Here is a 22,828-nt window from a genome sequence, read left to right as displayed (position 1 = left end):
GTTCTGTCTTCAACAAAAGTCTACAGCCATCTCGTCTAACACTATTCTACAACCATCTTGTCTAACACTATTCTACAACCATCTCGTCTAACACTATTCTACAACCATCTTGTCTAACACTATTCTACAACCATCTCGTCTAACACTATTCTACAACCATCTCGTCTAACACTATTCTACAACCATCTTGTCTAACACTATTCTACAACCATCTCGTCTAACACTATTCTACAACCATCTCGTCTAACACTATTCTACAACCATCTCGTCTAACACTATTCTACAACCATCTCGTCTAACACTATTCTACAACCATCTCGTCTAACACTATTCTACAACCATCTCGTCTAACACTATTCTACAACCATCTCGTCTAACACTATTCTACAACCATCTTGTCTAACACTATTCTACAACCATCTCGTCTAACACTATTCTACAACCATCTCGTCTAACACTATTCTACAACCATCTTGTCTAACACTATTCTACAACCATCTTGTCTAACACTATTCTACAACCATCTCGTCTAACACTATTCTACAACCATCTCGTCTAACACTATTCTACAACCATCTCGTCTAACACTATTCTACAACCATCTCGTCTAACACTATTCTACAACCATCTTGTCTAACACTATTCTACAACCATCTCGTCTAACACTATTCTACAACCATCTCGTCTAACACTGTTCTACAACCATCTCGTCTAACACTATTCTACAACCATCTCGTCTAACACTATCCTACAACCATCTTGTCTAACACTATTCTACAACCATCTCCTCTAACACTATTCTACAACCATCTCGTCTAACACTATTCTACAACCATCTCGTCTAACACTATTCTACAACCATCTCGTCTAACACTATTCTACAACCATCTTGTCTAACACTATTCTTCAACCATCTCGTCTAACACTATTCTACAACCATCTCGTCTAACACTATTCTACAACCATCTCGTCTAACACTATTCTACAACCATCTCGTCTAACACTATCCTACAACCATCTTGTCTAACACTATTCTACAACCATCTCCTCTAACACTATTCTACAACCATCTCGTCTAACACTATTCTACAACCATCTCGTCTAACACTATTCTACAACCATCTCGTCTAACACTATTCTACAACCATCTTGTCTAACACTATTCTTCAACCATCTCGTCTAACACTATTCTACAACCATCTCGTCTAACACTATTCTACAACCATCTTGTCTAACACTATTCTACAACCATCTCGTCTAACACTATTCTACAACCATCTTGTCTAACATTATTCTACAACCATCTCGTCTAACACTATTCTACAACCATCTCGTCTAACACTATTCTACAACCATCTTGTCTAACATTATTCTACAACCATCTCGTCTAACACTATTCTACAACCATCTTGTCTAACACTATTCTTCAACCATCTCGTCTAACACTATTCTACAACCATCTCGTCTAACACTATTCTACAACCATCTTGTCTAACACTATTCTACAACCATCTCGTCTAACACTATTCTACAACCATCTTGTCTAACATTATTCTACAACCATCTCGTCTAACACTATTCTACAACCATCTCGTCTAACACTATTCTACAACCATCTTGTCTAACATTATTCTACAACCATCTCGTCTAACACTATTCTACAACCATATTGTCTAACACTATTCTACAACCATCTTGTCTAACACTATTCTACAACCATCTCGTCTAACACTATTCTACAACCATCTCGTCTAACACTATTCTACAACCATCTCGTCTAACACTATTCTACAACCATCTTGTCTAACACTATTCTACAACCATCTCGTCTAACACTATTCTACAACCATCTTGTCTAACACTATTCTACAACCATCTCGTCTAACACTATTCTACAACCATCTCGTCTAACACTATTCTACAACCATCTTGTCTAACACTATTCTACAACCATCTCGTCTAACACTATTCTACAACCATCTTGTCTAACATTATTCTACAACCATCTCGTCTAACACTATTCTACAACCATCTTGTCTAACATTATTCTACAACCATCTCGTCTAACACTATTCTACAACCATTTCATCCCTTCAACAAAAGTGCACTACTCTATTCAACATCTCAAACAAAAATGAAACATATTTCTGAACACAGGTTCACACAACACATGACTTGCAACTCTCACTTAAAACCAACGTATGTTAGGTTATGATGTTCGATCTTCCAGCAGTCTTTGCACTGAATAACCTACACGGGTTGAGCAGACGGAGGTCCGAGCCTCAGTTTAACTCTCGAATAACTAACTTCACTTCATATAAAACTGTAACCAAACACTTACCTCCCCAACACTGCTCTCTCCCAGCCAGTTGCAATATTGATAATTGGTGCAATGATCACATACTGAATCACAATAATCTCAAAAATAATATCATAATTCCAAACGATATAAGTGGCTTTTCAGCTGTAAAACTTTCCAAAAAATTCTCATTATCGCTGCTATTCAAATTTTGATTCTGTATACATAAGAACATAAGAAAGGAGGAACACTGCAGTAGGCCTGCTGGCCCATACTAGGCAGGTCCTTTACAATCCTCCCCACTAAGAACATAACAATGGAAGAACACTGCAGGTCTACTGGCCCATACAAGGCAGGTCCTTATCAAAATGACCTCTACCCAAAGCTACCCAAGAATTAACTCCCGTACCCAATGACAAATCAAAAAGGATTTCAACTGTTGATCCCACAACCTGGCTGCTAGAACTCTCTAAGAATTTTGGTGGTGGCTGCCACAACCTGGCCAGTACGACTGAGTACTGAGTACGTTGAGTAATTCGTGGAAGCATTTGTTTACGTTAGTTTAGTGGTGAGTGTGTGGGAGGAGCAGGTGTGTGGCGCCAGTCTCCGAAACGTGTGGGAGGAGCAGGTGTGTGGCGCCAGTCTCCGGAACGTGTGGGAGGAGCAGGTGTGTGGCGCCAGTCTCCGGAACGTGTGGGAGGAGCAGGTGTGTGGCGCCAGTCTCCGGAACGTGTGGGAGGAAAAGGTGTGTGGCGCCAGTCTCCGGAACGTGTGGGAGGAGCAGGTGTGTGGCGCCAGTCTCCGGAACGTGTGGGAGGAGCAGGTGTGTGGCGCCAGTCTCCGGAACTATCTTGTCTTCAATACTTAATTATAGCAGTGGTGGTGGTGGTGGTGGTGGGATGTACGTGTTGTCCAGGTCCTGACACTGTTGTGATTGATGTGATTCATCCATACCACCCTCAAGTCCTAGCAGTGATGGGATCCACGTAACTAGTTTACCTCCCTTAGATCCTAGCACTAGTGGGATCCACGTAACTAGTTTACCTCCCTTAGATCCTAGCACTAGTGGGATCCACGTAACTAGTTTACCTCTCTTAGATCCTAGCACTAGTGGGATCCACGTAACTAGTTTACCTCCCTTAGATCCTAGCACTAGTGGGATCCACGTAACTAGTTTACCTCTCTTAGATCCTAGCACTAGTGGGATCCACGTAACTAGTTTACCTCCCTTAGATCCTAGCACTAGTGGGATCCACGTAACTAGTTTACCTCCCTTAGATCCTAGCACTAGTGGGATCCACGTAACTAGTTTACCTCCCTTAGATGCTAGCACTAGTGGGATCCACGTAAATAGTTTACCTCTTAGATCCTAGCACTAGTGGGATCCACGTAACTAGTTTACCTCTCTTAGATCCTAGCACTAGTGGGATCCACGTAACTAGTTTACCTCCCTTAGATCCTAGCACTAGTGGGATCCACGTAACTAGTTTACCTCTCTTAGATCCTAGCACTAGTGGGATCCACGTAACTAGTTTACCTCCCTTAGATCCTAGCACTAGTGGGATCCACGTAACTAGTTTACCTCCCTTAGATCCTAGCACTAGTGGGATCCACGTAACTAGTTTACCTCCCTTAGATCCTAGCACTAGTGGGATCCACGTAACTAGTTTACCTCTTAGATCCTAGCACTAGTGGGATCCACGTAACTAGTTTACCTCTCTTAGATCCTAGCACTAGTGGGATCCACGTAACTAGTTTACCTCTCTTAGATCCTAGCACTAGTGGGATCCACGTAACTAGTTTACCTCTCTTAGATCCTAGCACTAGTGGGATCCACGTAACTAGTTTACCTCCCTTAGATCCTAGCACTAGTGGGATCCACGTAACTAGTTTACCTCTCTTAGATCCTAGCACTAGTGGGATCCACGTAACTAGTTTACCTCTCTTAGATCCTAGCACTAGTGGGATCCACATAACTAGTTTACCTCTCTTAGATCCTAGCACTAGTGGGATCCACCTAACTAGTTTACCTCCCTTAGATCCTAGCACTAGTGGGATCCACGTAACTAGTTTACCTCCCTTAGATCCTAGCACTAGTGGGATCCACGTAACTAGTTTACCTCCCTTAGATCCTAGCACTAGTGGGATCCACGTAACTAGTTTACCTCTCTTAGATCCTAGCACTAGTGGGATCCACGTAACTAGTTTACCTCTCTTAGATCCTAGCACTAGTGGGATCCACGTAACTAGTTTACCTCCCTTAGATCCTAGCACTAGTGGGATCCACGTAACTAGTTTACCTCCCTTAGATCCTAGCACTAGTGGGATCCACCTAACTAGTTTACCTCCCTTAGATCCTAGCACTAGTGGGATCCACGTAACTAGTTTACCTCCCTTAGATCCTAGCACTAGTGGGATCCACGTAACTAGTTTACCTCTCTTAGATCCTAACACTAGTGGGATCCACGTAACTAGTTTACCTCCCTTAGATCCTAGCACTAGTGGGATCCACGTAACTAGTTTACCTCTTAGATCCTAGCACTAGTGGGATCCACGTAACTAGTTTACCTCTCTTAGATCCTAGCACTAGTGGGATCCACGTAACTAGTTTACCTCTCTTAGATCCTAGCACTAGTGGGATCCACGTAACTAGTTTACCTCTCTTAGATCCTAGCACTAGTGGGATCCACGTAACTAGTTTACCTCCCTTAGATCCTAGCACTAGTGGGATCCACGTAACTAGTTTACCTCTCTTAGATCCTAGCACTAGTGGGATCCACGTAACTAGTTTACCTCTCTTAGATCCTAGCACTAGTGGGATCCACGTAACTAGTTTACCTCTCTTAGATCCTAGCACTAGTGGGATCCACGTAACTAGTTTACCTCCCTTAGATCCTAGCACTAGTGGGATCCACGTAACTAGTTTACCTCCCTTAGATCCTAGCACTAGTGGGATCCACGTAACTAGTTTACCTCCCTTAGATCCTAGCACTAGTGGGATCCACGTAACTAGTTTACCTCTCTTAGATCCTAGCACTAGTGGGATCCACGTAACTAGTTTACCTCTCTTAGATCCTAGCACTAGTGGGATCCACGTAACTAGTTTACCTCCCTTAGATCCTAGCACTAGTGGGATCCACGTAACTAGTTTACCTCCCTTAGATCCTAGCACTAGTGGGATCCACCTAACTAGTTTACCTCCCTTAGATCCTAGCACTAGTGGGATCCACGTAACTAGTTTACCTCCCTTAGATCCTAGCACTAGTGGGATCCACGTAACTAGTTTACCTCCCTTAGATCCTAGCACTAGTGGGATCCACGTAACTAGTTTACCTCTCTTAGATCCTAGCACTAGTGGGATCCACGTAACTAGTTTACCTCTCTTAGATCCTAGCACTAGTGGGATCCACGTAACTAGTTTACCTCCCTTAGATCCTAGCACTAGTGGGATCCACGTAACTAGTTTACCTCCCTTAGATCCTAGCACTAGTGGGATCCACGTAACTAGTTTACCCCTCTTAGATCCTAGCACTAGTGGGATCCACGTAACTAGTTTACCTCCCTTAGATCCTAGCACTAGTGGGATCCACGTAACTAGTTTACCTCCCTTAGATCCTAGCACTAGTGGGATCCACGTAACTAGTTTACCCCTCTTAGATCCTAGCACTAGTGGGATCCACGTAACTAGTTTACCTCTCTTAGATCCTAGCACTAGTGGGATCCACGTAACTAGTTTACCTCTCTTAGATCCTAGCACTAGTGGGATCGACGTAACTAGTCTACCTCCCTTAGATCCTAGCACTAGTGGGATCCACGTAACTAGTTTACCTCCCTTAGATCCTAGCACTAGTGGGATCCACGTAACTAGTTTACCTCCCTTAGATCCTAGCACTAGTGGGATCCACGTAACTAGTTTACCTCCCTTAGATCCTAGCACTAGTGGGATCCACGTAACTAGTTTACCTCTCTTAGATCCTAGCACTAGTGGGATCCACGTAACTAGTTTACCTCTCTTAGATCCTAGCACTAGTGGGATCCACGTAACTAGTTTACCTCCCTTAGATCCTAGCACTAGTGGGATCCACGTAACTAGTTTACCTCTCTTAGATCCTAGCACTAGTGGGATCCACGTAACTAGTTTACCTCTCTTAGATCCTAGCACTAGTGGGATCGACGTAACTAGTTTACCTCCCTTAGATCCTAGCACTAGTGGGATCCACGTAACTAGTTTACCTCTCTTAGATCCTAGCACTAGTGGGATCCACGTAACTAGTTTACCTCTCTTAGATCCTAGCACTAGTGGGATCCACGTAACTAGTTTACCTCCCTTAGATCCTAGCACTAGTGGGATCCACGTAACTAGTTTACCTCCCTTAGATCCTAGCACTAGTGGGATCCACGTAACTAGTTTACCTCTTAGATCCTAGCACTAGTGGGATCCACGTAACTAGTTTACCTCTCTTAGATCCTAGCACTAGTGGGATCCACGTAACTAGTTTACCTCCCTTAGATCCTAGCACTAGTGGGATCCACGTAACTAGTTTACCTCTCTTAGATCCTAGCACTAGTGGGATCCACGTAACTAGTTTACCTCCCTTAGATCCTAGCACTAGTGGGATCCACGTAACTAGTTTACCTCCCTTAGATCCTAGCACTAGTGGGATCCACCTAACTAGTTTACCTCTCTTAGATCCTAGCACTAGTGACACTGGCACGATCCATATGACTCAGTTTTCCTTCCTCAGGATGCAGCATCTCGCCATAAATATTGCCACACTGACGAGTTGAAAACTTCTGGCAGTACCATGCTCCAGTACTATGTTCCAGTACCGTGTTCCAGCACCATGTTCCAGTACCATGCTCCAGTACCATGTTCCAGTACCGTGTTCCAGCACTATGTTCTAGTACCATGCTCCAGTACCATGTTCCAGTACCATGCTCCAGTACCATGTTCCAGTACCGTGTTCCAGTACCATGCTCCAGTACCATGCTCCAGTACCATGTTCCAGTACCGTGTTCCAGTACCATGCTCCAGTACCATGCTCCAGTACCATGTTCCAGTACCGTGTTCCAGTACCATGCTCCAGTACCATGCTCCAGTACCATGTTCCAGTACCGTGTTCCAGTACCATGCTCCAGTACCATGCTCCAGTGCCATGTTCCAGTACCGTGTTCCAGTACCATGTTCCAGTACCATGCTCCAGTGCCATGTTCCAGTACCGTGTTCCAGTACCATGTTCCAGTACCATGCTCCAGTAAACCTATAAACTGGCCACTACACCACAGTAAACCCACACACTGACTACTACACCACAGTAAACCCACAAACTGACTACTACACCACAGTAAACCCACAAACTGACTACTACACCACAGTAAACCCACGAACTGACCACTACACCACAGTAAACCCACAAACTGACTACTACACCACAGTAAACCCACGAACTGACCACTACACCACAGTAAACCCACAAACTGACCACTACACCACAGTAAACCCACAAACTGACTACTACACCACAGTAAACCCACAAACTGACCACTACACCACAGTAAACCCACAAACTGACTACTACACCACAGTAAACCCACAAACTGACTACTACACCACAGTAAACCCACAAACTGACCACTACACCACAGTAAACCCACAAACTGACTACTACACCACAGTAAACCCACAAACTGACTACTACACCACAGTAAACCCACAAACTGACTACTACACCACAGTAAACCCACAAACTGACTACTACACCACAGTAAACCCACAAACTGACTACTACACCACAGTAAACCCACAAACTGACTACTACACCACAGTAAACCCACAAACTGACTACTACACCACAGTAAACCCACAAACTGACTACTACACCACAGTAAACCCACAAACTGACCACTACACCACAGTAAACCCACAAACTGACTACTACACCACAGTAAACCCACAAACTGACCACTACACCACAGTAAACCCACAAACTGACAACTACACCACAGTAAACCCACAAACTGACTACTACACCACAGTAAACCCACAAACTGACAACTACACCACAGTAAACCCACAAACTGACTACTACACCACAGTAAACCCACAAACTGACTACTACACCACAGTAAACCCACAAACTGACTACTACACCACAGTAAACCCACAAACTGACTACTACACCACAGTAAACCCACAAACTGACTACTACACCACAGTAAACCCACAAACTTGCCACTACACCACAGTAAACCCACAAACTGACTACTACACCACAGTAAACCCACAAACTGGCCACTACACCACAGTAAACCCACAAACTGACTACTACACCACAGTAAACCCACAAACTGACTACTACACCACAGTAAACCCACAAACTGACTACTACACCACAGTAAACCCACAAACTGACTACTACACCACAGTAAACCCACAAACTGACTACTACACCACAGTAAACCCACAAACTGACTACTACACCACAGTAAACCCACAAACTGACAACTACACCACAGTAAACCCACAAACTGACTACTACACCACAGTAAACCCACAAACTGACTACTACACCACAGTAAACCCACAAACTGGCCACTACACCACAGTAAACCCACAAACTGACTACTACACCACAGTAAACCCACAAACTGACTACTACACCACAGTAAACCCACAAACTGACTACTACACCACAGTAAACCCACAAACTGACTACTACACCACAGTAAACCCACAAACTGACCATTACACCACAGTAAACCCACAAACTGACCACTACACCACAGTCAACCCACAAACTGACTACTACACCACAGTAAACCCACAAACTGACTACTACACCACAGTAAACCCACAAACTGGCCACTACACCACAGTAAACCTATAAACTGGCCACTACACCACAGTAAACCCACAAACTGGCCACTACACCACAGTAAACCCACAAACTGACCACTACACCACAGTAAACCCACACAGTGAGATGGGTGGCCTCACAACATTACCTCTCACAAGATGAACCTCTGGAGGTAGAGGAGGCCAGGCTCGTCTCTGGAGGTAGAGGAGGCCAGGCTCGTCTCTGGATGTAGAGGAGGCCAGGCTCGTCTCTGGAGGTAGAGGAGGCCAGGCTCGTCTCTCTGAAATGAAACACAGAAACCCACTGATAATGATAATTATAATGATAATCACAGACACTGATAATGGTAATCATAATTAAGTATTATTATTACTTGGTAATAATTAGAGAGAACAAGGTATCCCTGGTCTCTCTCTCTCTCTCTCTCCCTCTCCCTCTCTCTCTCTCTCTCTCTCTCTCTCTCTCTCTCTCTCTCTCTCTCTCTCTCTCTCTATCTATCTATCTATCTCTCTATCTATCTATATATCTTACTTTAGAGATTTTAACATATCATTGTATCTTCACATAAAGAATATTTTAAATTTAAAACAACGTAGAGAGAGTTCAAGAATGCGTCAGCACGTTGTACATGACGTGCGTCACAGTAATGATGGAGGAGCGTCAGAGCAGTGATGGAGTGCGTCAGAGTAGTGATGGAGATGGGTCATAGTGACGGAGGTGCGTCATAGTGATGAAGGTGCGTCACAGTGATGAAGGTGCGTCATAGTGATGGAAGTGCGTCATAGTGATGGAAGTGCGTCAGAGCAGTGACAGTGTGCGCAGCACCACCTCACAGTCTCCCACCTGACATAACATCCTCAAAGACCAGAAAAGGTCAAGAGGTTTGCAACCAGACTAGTCCCGGACCTGTGGGTGGAGTGCCCTATCAGAGACAAAGAAACAGACTAACGACCTTGGAAGAAAGAATGACCAGGAGAGATATGATAAGGACGTATAAGATAGGGGAAGAAGAGGGCGAATAAGGAGGGACTGAAACACAAGAATCAGGGACTGAAACACTAGAACCAGGGACTGAAACACAAGAACCAGGCACTGAAACACAAGAACCAGGGACTGAAACACAAGAATCAGGGACTGAAACACTAGAACCAGGGACTGAAACACAAGAACCAGGGACTGAAACACTAGAACCAGGGACTGAAACACAAGAATCAGGGACTGAAACACTAGAACCAGGGACTGAAACACAAGAACCAGGGACTGAAACACTAGAACCAGGGACTGAAACACTAGAACCAGGGACTGAAACACTAGAACCAGGGACTGAAACACTAGAACCAGGGACTGAAACACAAGAACCAGGGACTGAAACACAAGAACCAGGGACTGAAACACAAGAACCAGGGACTGAAACACAAGAACCAGGGACTGAAACACAAGAACCAGGGACTGAAACACAAGAACCAGGGACTGAAATCCCCTCTCATCATGTACAAGATAATCCCCTCTCACAATTTGCAGCCTGGGTACTTTCACTCCCTGCCCACCTCCCATCCTACCCTCCCTGCCCACCTCCCATCCTACCCTCCCTGCCCACCTCCCGTCCTACCCTCCCTGCCCACCTCCCTTCCGACCCTCCCTGCCCACCTCCCATCCTACCCTCCCTGCCCACCTCCCTTCCTACCCTCCCTGCCCACCTCCCTTCCTACCCTCCCTGCCCACCTCCCATCCTACCCTCCCTGCCCACCTCCCTTCCTACCCTCCCTGCCCACCTCCCTTCCTACCCTCCCTGCCCACATCCCTTCCTACCCTCCCTGCCCACCTCCCTTCCTACCCTCCCTGCCCACCTACCTTCCTACCATCCCTGCCCACCTCCCTACCCTCCCTGCCCACCTCCCATACTACCCTCCCTGCCCACCTCCCTACCCTCCCTGCCCACCTCCCTTCCTACCCTCCCTGCCCACCATCCTACCATCCCTGCCCACCTCCCTTCCTACCCTCCCTGCCCACCTTCCTTCCTACCATCCCTGCCCACCTCCCTTCCTACCCTCCCTGTCCACCTCCGTTCCTACCGTCCCTACCAACCTCCGTTCCTACCCTCCCTGCCCACCTTCCTACCATCCCTGCCCACCTCCCTTCCTATCCTCCCTGCCCACCTCCCTTCCTAACGTCCCTGCCCATCTCCCTTCCGACCGTCCCTGCCCGCTTCCATTCCTACCGTCCCTACCGACCTCCCTACCCTCCGTGCCCACCTCCCTTCCTACCGTCCCGGCCCACCTCCCTTCCTACCCTCCCTGCCCACCTCGCTTCCTACCCTCCCTGCCCACCATCCTTCCTACCCTCCCTGCCCACCTCGCTTCCTACCCTCCCTGCCCACTTCCCTTCCTACCCACCTCCCTTCCTACCCTCCCTGCCCACCTCCCATCCTATCCTCCCTGCCCACCTCCCTTCCTACCCTCCCTGCCCACCTCCCATCCCACCCTCCCTGCCCACCTCCCTTCCTACCCTCCCTTCCCACCTTCCCACCCACTTCCAACCTTCCCTACCTTCCTTCCCACCTACCCTCCCAGCAAATCCTCCCTACCCACTTCCCAATGTACCAACCCTACCCACCTCCCCATGTACCAACACTACCCACCTCCCCATGTACCAACCCTACCCACCTCCCCATGTACCAACCCTACCCACCTCCCCATGTACCAACACTACCCACCTCCCCATGTACCAACCCTACCTACCTCCCCATGTACCAACCCTACCCACCTCCCCATGTACCAACTCTACCCACCTCCCCATGTACCAACCCTACCCACCTCCCCATGTACCAACTCTAACCACCTCCCCATGTACCAACACTACCCACCTCCCCATGTACCAACTCTACCCACCTCCCGATGTACCAACTCTACCCACCTCCCCATGTACCAACCCTACCCACCTCCCCATGTACCAACCCTACCCACCTCCCCATGTACCAACTCTACCCACCTCCCCATGTACCAACCCAACCCACCTCCCCATGTACCAACACTACCCACCTACCCATGTACCAACCCTACCCACCTCCCCATGTACCAACCCTACCCACCTCCCCATGTACCAACTCTACCCACCTCCCCATATACCAACCCTACCCACCTCCCCATGTACCAACTCTACCCACCTCCCCATGTACCAACACTACCCACCTCCCCATGTACCAACTCTACCCACCTCCCCATGTACCAACCCTACCCACCTCCCCATGTACCAACTCTACCCACCTCCCCATGTACCAACCCTACCCACCTCCCCATGTACCAACTCTAGCCACCTCCCCATGTACCAACTCTACCCACCTCCCCATGTACCAACTCTACCCACCTCCCCATGTACCAACTCTACCCACCTCTCCATGTACCAACTCTCCCCACCTCTCCATGTACCAACCCTACCCACCTCCCCATGTACCAACTCTCCCCACCTCCCCATGTACCAACTCTACCCACCTCCCCATGTACCAACTCTCCCCACCTCCCCATGTACCAACTCTACCCACCTCCCCATGTACCAACCCTACGCACCTCCCCATGTACCAACTCTACCCACCTCCCCATGTACCAACTCTCCCCACCTCCCCATGTACCAACTCTACCCACCTCCCCATGTACCAACCCTACCCACCTCCCCATGTACCAACTCTACCCACCTCTCCATGTACCATCTCTCCCCACCTCCCCATGTACCAACCCTACCCACCTCCCCATGTACCAACTCTCCCCTCCACCCCATGTACCAACTCTACCCCCCTCCCCATGTACCAACTCTCCCCACCTCTCCATGTACCAACCCTACCCACCTCCCCATGTACCAACTCCCCCCACCTCCCCATGTACCAACTCTACCCACCTCCCCATGTACCAACTCTCCCCACCTCCCCATGTACCAACCCTACCCACCTCCCCATGTACCAACCCTACCCACCTCCCCATGTACCAACTCTACCCACCTCCCCATGTACCAACTCTACCCACCTCCCTATGTACCAACTCTACCCACCTCCCCATGTACCAACCCTACCCACCTCCCCATGTACCAACCTCTACCCACCTCCCCATGTACCAACTCTACCCACCTCCCCATGTACCAACTCTCCCCACCTCCCCATGTACCAACTCTACCCACCTCCCCATGTACCAACTCTACCCACCTCCCCATGTACCAACTCTACCCACCTCCCCATGTACCAACTCTACCCACCTCCCCATGTACCAACTCTACCCACCTCCCCATGTACCAACTCTACCCACCTCCCCATGTACCAACTCTACCCACCTCCCCATGTACCAACCCTACCCAACACCCCATGTACCAACGCAACCCACCTCCCCATGTACCAACTCTACCCACCCACCTCCCCACCTGTACCAACTCTCCCCCCCTCCCCATGTACCAACTCTACCCACCTCCCCATGTACCAACCCTACCCCACTCCCCCTGTACCAACTCTACCCACCTCCCCATGTACCAACTCTACCCACCTCCCCATGTACCAACTCTACCCACCTCCCCATGTACCAACTCTCCCCACCTCCCCATGTACCAACTCTACCCACCTCCCCATGTACAAACTCTACCCACCTCCCCATGTACCAACTCTACCCACCTCCCCATGTACCAACTCTACCCACCTCCCCATGTACCAACTCTACCCACCTCCCCATGTACCAACTCTACCCACCTCCCCATGTACCAACCCTACCCATCTCCCCATGTACCAACTCTACCCACCTCCCCATGTACCAACTCTACCCACCTCCCCATGTACCAACTCTACCCACCTCCCCATGTACCAACTCTCCCCACCTCCCCATGTACCAACTCTACCCACCTCCCCATGTACAAACTCTACCCACCTCCCCATGTACCAACTCTCCCCACCTCCCCATGTACCAACTCTACCCACCTCCCCATGTACCAACTCTACCTACCTCCCCATGTACCAACTCTCCCCACCTCCCCATGTACCAACCCTACCCACCTCCCCATGTACCAACTCTACCCACCTCCCCATGTACCAACTCTACCCACCTCCCCGTGTACCAACTCTCCCCACCTTCCCATGTACCAACTCTACCCACCTCCCCATGTACCAACTCTACCCACCTCCCCATGTACCAACTCTCCCCACCTCCCCATGTACCAACTCTCCCCACCTCCCCATGTACCAACTCTACCCACCTCCACATTTACCAACTCTACCCACCTCCCCCTGTACCAACTCTCCCCACCTCCCCATGTACCAACCCTACCCACCTCCCCATGTACCAACTCTACCCATCTCCCCATGTACCAACTCTCCCCACCTCCCCATGTACCAACTCTACCCACCTCCCCATGTACCAACTCTACCCACCTCCCCATGTACCAACCCTACCCACCTCCCCATGTACCAACACTACCCACCTCCCCATGTACCAACCCTACCCACCTCCCCATGTACCAACCCTACCCACCTCCCCCTGTACCAACTCTACCCACCTCTCCCTGTACCAACTCTACCCATCTCCCCATGTACCAACTCTCCCCACCTCCCCATGTACCAACTCTACCCACCTCCCCATGTACCAACTCTACCCACCTCCCCATGTACCAACCCTACCCACCTCCCCATGTACCAACCCTACCCACCTCCCCATGTACCAACCCTACCCACCTCCCCATGTACCAACTCTCCCCACCTCCCCATGTACCAACCCTACCCACCTCCCCATGTACCAACTCTACCCACCTCCCCATGTACCAACACTACCCACCTTCCCATGTACCAACCCTACCCACCTCCCCATGTACCAACACTACCCACCTTCCCATGTACCAACCCTACCCAGCAGTAATACCACCTTGTCATGGCAGGTGGGAGAGAGAACCTTAATGATGTGTGCAGGTATGCTAATGAGCTTAATCACGACACTGAAGATACCACTCGATTACAGGCGAAAAGTTTTTTTTTTAATAACCCAGCACCGTGAGAAACCTGGGTAATAAATTCTGATCCGAGGAAGAGGAGGACAACGCCAGCTGCTTGTAAATGCAATTACCAACAGTCTTAACTGTACAGAGACTGACAGTTAGTGAACGGAGTATCGAGCCTCCAGCACTCCTTGCACTCGCCCACACGGGTTTGGCTCCTCACGTCTTAATCGTAGTCCTCGAATCAAGAGCCCTTTGTTACAGGTATATACACAGCGCCGTTTTTTATCTCCGCAGTTACAAACTTGATTTATTTTTTATTAAGTTGTACAAAAATTACAATAACGGTCGTACAAACAGTAGTATGAGCGCCTGCAGTTATGTAAACAGTGCTGTTAACAGTTACAACAGTTCACCAGGTGTTTGCTTGGTACTAACATGTGTGTGAGAGTCCTAGCCACAGTTACAACGGGAGTCCTAACCAGAGTACTCAGTCCTAACTATCATTATTAATAATTCAACACAGACTAAACTAACTGCTACTAAATCTAGCCTGACTAGGATTAGAATAAATTAAGAGGCAGGATCCATACATAGCTTTAAGAAGAGGTACGATAAGACTTTCGAAGCCAGGAGAGAATGAACCCAGTAGCAACCAGCGAAGAGCCAGGGGCCAGTTGCTGGGACTGTACCCCTGTAACCACAAGTACGTGGGTACACATACACCTAGCAGCGACCAGCGAAGAACCAGGGGCCAGGAGCTGAGACTCTACCCTTGCAACCACAAATAAGTGGGTACATATGAGTATTCCACCCACACCAATTAGCATACACCAGACTCAAGAGATAGCCATATACCATGGCAAGGAATACACGACAACCGTCAACGGAACGTCAAGGCGAAGTTCCCACAGCAAGGCAGCCACACAGCATTCACAGCTCTTGACCACCCCAGCGTACACAGCAACTGTGGCCCCAAGTTTGCATAACTTTGGGAAAAGGTCGGACAAATACGCGGATGGTGTGTATAAATGGTATGCAATACCGAGAAAATAAAGAATCAGACATGTACAACATCTGGGTATCTTTATTTGTAGACGTTTCGCCATCCAGTGGCTTAATCAATACAAAGACATAATGTGACATGGTTTGATAAGAACGTGCCTTGTATGGGCCAGTGGGCCTCCTGCAGTGTTCCTCCATGATTGTGTCTTATGTTTTCGACAATGAGGAGGAATATGGAAACACAGAGACGGGAAGACAGCAGTGCCACCACACTCTCTAATAAACATTAATTCACTGATCTGTTAGACACCCAGGCGACACTTTCACTGCGGCACTGCCTTCTGTGTCTACCCAGACTAGTGACTCACACCTCTGGCAAGCCAGTGGCTCCAGATGACCAAGACACATGTGCAGCACTTAAGATTAAGTCACATATGCAACACTTAAGTATCTTTATTGACGAAACGTTACGCCAGCGCTGCAGGTTTTATTAGTTTATATATATGGTATATAACACCGACAAGTTGAAGAATTAGACATGTTAAGAGAGCGAAACGTTACCACAATCAAATGTTACATTAGTTGCACTTGTGTCCTTTTACTTAACATATTGTGGGTAATTCTACCAACATTAATACAATTAGATACATGTGCGACATCTGTGTATCTTTATTGTGGAGACGTCTCGCCCACCACTGTGTGGCTTTACCAGTCTTGTAGAGAGGATAACGCTGGAGACTGTGGAAGACGTGAACACGTAGTCTAAGGTCATCAGTCCCTCGGCCTTGAAAGAAGGTATTCAATCCATTAGTCATGATGAGTTTGCTGACTCGTCAAGACTGAGGGACTGATTACCTCAAACAACCTCGTGTCTTTCACCGTCTTCAGCATTACGCTCCATAATGGACTGATAAAGTCTCTGGTTGTGTGAAACGTCTCTACGATAAAGACATCCAAGTGTCATACATGTGCCACATTCATCTATTTGTTGTAGGATCGTCTGGCCAGCCAGAGGCTTCCTCAGTCCAATACAGAGAATGGAATGGAACGATATCGTTCCAGACCATGGGCTGAACTCTTTTCCAGGCTGAGGGACTGACCACCTACATGGTACTGAACTCTTCTCCAGGCTGAGGGACTGACCACCTACATGGGGCTGAACTCTTCTCCAGGCTGAGGGACTGACCACCTACATGGTGCTGAACTCTTCTCCAGGCTGAGGGACTGACCACCTACATGGTGCTGAACTCTTCTCCAGGCTGAGGGACTGACCACCTACATGGTGCTGAACTCTTCTCCAGGCTGAGGGACTGACCACCTACATGGTGCTGAACTCTTCTCCAGGCTGAGGGACTGATCACCTACATGGTACTGAACTCTCTTCCAGGCTGAGGGACTGACCACCTACATGGTGCTGAACTCTTCTCCAGGCTGAGGGACTGACCACCTACATGGTACTGAACTCTTTTCCAGGCTGAGGGACTGACCACCTACATGGTGCTGAACTCTTCTCCAGGCTGAGGGACTGACCACCTACATGGTGCTGAACTCTTCTCCAGGCTGAGGGACTGACCACCTACATGGTGCTGAACTCTTCTCCAGGCTGAGGGACTGACCACCTACATGGTGCTGAACTCTTCTCCAGGCTGAGGGACTGACCACCTACATGGTGCTGAACTCTTCTCCAGGCTGAGGGACTGACCACCTACATGGTGCTGAACTCTTTTCCAGGCTGAGGGACTGACCACCTACATGGTGCTGAACTCATCTCCAGGCTGAGGGACTGACCACCTACATGGTGCTGAACTCATCTCCAGGCTGAGGGACTGACCACCTACATGGTGCTGAACTCTTCTCCAGGCTGAGGGACTGACCACCTACATGGTGCTGAACTCTTCTCCAGGCTGAGGGACTGACCACCTACATGGTGCTGAACTCTTCTCCAGGCTGAGGGACTGACCACCTACATGGTGCTGAACTCTTCTCCAGGCTGAGGGACTGACCACCTACATGGTGCTGAACTCTTCTCCAGGCTGAGGGACTGACCACCTACATGGTGCTGAACTCTTCTCCAGGCTGAGGGACTGACCACCTACATGGTGCTGAACTCTTTTCCAGGCTGAGGGACTGACCACCTACATGGTGCTGAACTCTTCTCCAGGCTGAGGGACTGACCACCTACATGGTGCTGAACTCTTCTCCAGGCTGAGGGACTGACCACCTACATGGTGCTGAACTCTTTTCCAGGCTGAGGGACTGACCACCTACATGGTGCTGAACTCTTCTCCAGGCTGAGGGACTGACCACCTACATGGTGCTGAACTCTTCTCCAGGCTGAGGGACTGACCACCTACATGGTGCTGAACTCTTCTCCAGGCTGAGGGACTGACCACTTCAAAATACTTTTTCTCCAAGGTTGATGGACTAGTCACATCATCTTTATTTCATTACTACTGCTCCCTTTATATTTGACTGAGGAAGCCTACTGTGTAGGCGAAACGTTCCATCAATATACCCAACTGCTGCACATGTAAAGACTGACTTTACAGATGGCGCTGCACACCAGAAGGCGAAAACAAAGAAGTGCAAACTAAGCGAAGGTAATTTTAAGAGAGAGTTCCATCAGTGTGAAGGTTGTTAACAGAGGAGATGCATTAGGAAGGGATGCAATGGAAGCCAATTCAATACGTGGATTGAGAAGAGTTCAAAGGACAGAGAGCAATCCACACAAGCCGGTCGACGTGCAAAGATGATCTTAAAACACACAGACACAATTAACTGAACATATGCAAATGAATACACATAAGCATTACGCGTACACTACATTATACATACACTATACAAGCTTTTATCAAGGGATTGATAAGCCTTGAACCCATGACGTAGCATCTGCTGGTTCCTCACTCTTATCATTGAGCTGCAGGAGGTACAATACGAATTAACTCACGAAATCGCAATAATACGATTGCTAAACCACGGTAAGGGTGGGGTTAGAATCCCAGTGAGTCGTAAAACTCCAGGCCAGTGCGTAAACCACTGGCCTGGACAATTATACTCGGCCATATGGCCGGGTACATTCGCTTTCGTCTCTCTTGTCGAAGTTCACTGGCTCAAACCTTGACTCGTAATTCTTTTTGGAGCTGTGAATCGACCCCTGCAACCACATGTAGGAGAGTACACACAAGCCAGCACCTCCTGGAATCACTCACACTCTCAGCACCACTGGAACTAGTAAGTAAATATGAGCCAATGACAACTCGAGTCAGTTCAACAAGTTACGAACAGTGAACGTCAACCCAACAATAGACAAATTATTAACAACAATAACAACCGATATAAGAAGAACAACAACAACAAATCTTGGTAAATATAATATGATTAATGTAGAGAAACTTCTGAGCTTCAACCTTTCTTCTTTGTAATGGACTGAGGAAGTCACTGAGTGGCAAAACGTCTCCACATTGACAAATTAATTGCTTGTGCAACAACTGGGTATCTCTGAGATAAAGTGTTGCACATGTGTCTAATTTATCAACTTGTCGGTTCTCTGAACCATTTATCTACATACCCAAGTGCTGTACCAGTGTCTAATTCATCAATTTGATTAATGAATCTCAACGCGGATTCATTAGGAGACGATCATGTCTGGCAAATTTACTGACATCAGTAAAGCATTTGAAGCAGTGAGCTACGATAAAGAATACGATGTTGTTCATTTGTAATTCAGTAAGGATTGTTAAAGAAACTGGCAGCACATGGTATTGAAGAAAAGATTCTCTTGTGGATTGAAGCATGACTGACTAATAGGAAGCAAATTCTGTTTAAATTCACGGTTCCCCTGTCATACTGCTGTAAACGGTACTACATTTGACATGACTGCTCATCTTGTCCCTGTCACACGGCTTACAGGGTACTACACTCGTACAACCACCGACACTCCTTCGGGAGCCACTGTCGGGTCACCACATGAGGAAGACCCGGGCAACGACCTGTCCAGGCAAACCTACACGAACCTGAACCATTGCTTAAACGAGGAGGAAATCAGAATAAAAACGAACCCCAAGTGGCGTTCCACAAGAATCAAGTTTGGTCTCCTTCTTGTTCACAATCTAGATTACTGACCTTGACGAGGGGAATAAATCTTTAGTTAATTAACTGAAGCCACAAAAATATTCCGAATAAGAGGCTGAGATGAGGATGGTAATGAACTTCAGGAAGATTTGGACAAGCTAATGTCATGGTCTGAAAACTGGCAGATGCTGTTCAATTTGGAGAGGTACGAAGTTGTAATCCTTGGGTGTGAAAATATCCCTCACACTTATGATACCTAGGTGTGGCACATGTGTCTTATTCATCAAATATATGAGTGAGAAGAGTTAGAGGTGAGAAAAACCTGACTAACATGGGCCAGTAGGCCTACTGCAGTGCTCTCATATTGCTGCTGTCAGAGATCAAAGCGTGATTCCAGATGTCAAAGAATGCGTGATTTCAGAGGTTAAAGAATGCGTGATCTCCAGAGGTCAAAAAATGCGTGATCTCAGAGGTCAATGCGTGATCTCCAAAGGTCAAACAATGCGTGATCTCAAGAGGTCAAACAATGCGTGATCTCAGGAGGTCAAAGAACGGGTGTCTGGGAGCGGTCAAGACTGCTGCTGGCTGTGAGCTGAGGTACCTCCTGGAGGGAACAAAGAGGTGTGATGGAGGGGGAGAGGGAGGGGAGGGAAAGAGAGGGAGGGGAAGGAGATAGGGGAAGGAGGGCAGGGGAAGATGGGTAGTACTAAGAATCCATACTTTCCCACAACGATTACTGACTTGGTGTGTGTGTGGGGGGGGTTGTGGGTGTGGTTGTAGTTGTTATTGTTGTAATGTTTTACTTGTTGATGTTTTGGCTGTTGTAGTTATTGCTATTATTGTTATGGTTATTGAGGTTCTAGTTGTTGAGGTTCCTGTAGTTGTTGTTGTTGCTATGGTTATTGTAGCTGTGGTTGTTGTTGTAGTTACTGTTGTTACTGGGGTTGTTATGGTTATTGTAGCTGTTGTTGTTGTAGCTACTGTTGTTACTGGGGTTGTTATAGTTATTGTAGCTGTGATTGTTGCAGTTACTGTTGTTACTGGGGTTGTTGTTATAGTTATTGTAGCTGTGGTTGTTGTTGTAGTTACTGTTGTTACTGGGGTTGTTGTTATAGTTATTGTAGCTGTTGTTGTTGTTGTAGTTATTGTTGTTACTGGGGTTGTTATAGTTATTGTAGCTGTGGTTGTTGTTGTAGTTATTGTTGTTACTGGGGTTGTTGTTATAGTTATTGTAGCTGTTGTTGTTGTTGTAGTTATTGTTGTTACTGGGGTTGTTGTTATAGTTATTGTAGCTGTTGTTGTTGTTGTAGTTATTGTTGTTACTGGGGTTGTTATAGTTATTGTAGCTGTTGTTGTTGTTGTAGTTATTGTTGTTACTGGGGTTGTTGTTATAGTTATTGTAGCTGTTGTTGTTGTTGTAGTTATTGTTGTTACTGGGGTTGTTGTTATAGTTATTGTAGCTGTTGTTGTTGTTGTAGTTATTGTTGTTACTGGGGTTGTTATAGTTATTGTAGCTGTGGTTGTTGTTGTAGTTATTGTTGTTACTGGGGTTGTTGTTATAGTTATTGTAGCTGTGATTGTTGTTGTATTTATTGTTGTTACTGGGGTTGTTATGGTTATTGTAGCTGTGGTTGTTGTTGTAGTTATTGTTGTTACTGGAGTTGTTATGGTTATTGTAGCTGTTGTTGTAGTTATTGTTGTTACTGGGGTTGTTATGGTTATTGTAGCTGTGGTTGTTGTTGTAGTTATTGTTGTTACTGGGGTTGTTGTTATGGTCATTGTAGCTGTGGTTGTTGTTGTAGTTATTGTTGTTACTGGGGTTGTTATGGTTATTGTAGCTGTGGTTGTTGTTGTAGTTATTGTTGTTACTGGGGTTGTTATGGTTATTGTAGCTGTGGTTGTTGTTGTAGTTATTGTTGTTACTGGGGTTGTTATGGTTATTGTAGCTGTGGTTGTTGTTGTAGTTATTGTTGTTACTGGGGTTGTTATGGTTATTGTAGCTGTTGTAGTTATTGTTGTTACTGGGGTTGTTATGGTTATTGTAGCTGTGGTTGTTGTTGTAGTTATTGTTGTTACTGGGGTTGTTATGGTCATTGTAGCTGTGGTTGTTGTTGTAGTTATTGTTGTTACTGGGGTTGTTATGGTTATTGTAGCTGTGGTTGTTGTTGTAGTTACTGTTGTTACTGGGGTTGTTGTTATGGTTATTGTAGCTGTTGTTGTAGTTACTGTTGTTACTGGGGTTGTTGTTATGGTTATTGTAGCTGTTGTTGTAGTTACTGTTGTTACTGGGGTTGTTGTTATAGTTATTGTAGCTGTTGTTGTTGTAGTTATTGTTGTTACTGGGGTTGTTGTTATAGTTATTGTAGCTGTTGTTGTTGTAGTTATTGTTGTTACTGGGGTTGTTATGGTTATTGTAGCTGTGGTTGTTGTTGTAGTTGAAGTTGCTGGGGTTGTTACGGTTGTTGTTCCTGGGACACTGTTGTGTACCTGGTATTAATACCACTACCCTGAAGAAAAGAACGTGTGTGCAGATATCTGTTCAATGAGTGAACACCAAATGAACACTGCGTGAACACTTGAGTTTCATATAAGTGTTGTAAATATTGAACAAATACTGAACGAATGTCCTTTTATCCCTGATTCC

At 47.0% G+C, this 22,828-nt stretch overlaps 1 protein-coding gene across 4 annotated transcripts in view; it reads right to left on the bottom strand.

Moving 5' to 3' along the window:
- LOC128700214 (uncharacterized) overlaps positions 1–22,828 on the bottom strand; it is a 258,421-nt gene that overhangs the window by 81,680 nt on the left and 153,913 nt on the right. For all 4 annotated transcript variants that reach the window (XM_070100766.1, XM_070100768.1, XM_070100769.1 and 1 more), the window contains exon 2: positions 9,305–9,436. The gene's annotated coding sequence lies outside the window, so the exon portion shown is untranslated. The remainder of the gene's footprint in view (positions 1–9,304; positions 9,437–22,828) is intronic.

The sequence above is a fragment of the Cherax quadricarinatus genome, chromosome 74 (assembly GCF_038502225.1).
Source record: "Cherax quadricarinatus isolate ZL_2023a chromosome 74, ASM3850222v1, whole genome shotgun sequence".
NCBI lineage: Eukaryota > Metazoa > Arthropoda > Malacostraca > Decapoda > Parastacidae > Cherax > Cherax quadricarinatus.
This window is presented reverse-complemented; position numbering and strand designations above follow the sequence as displayed.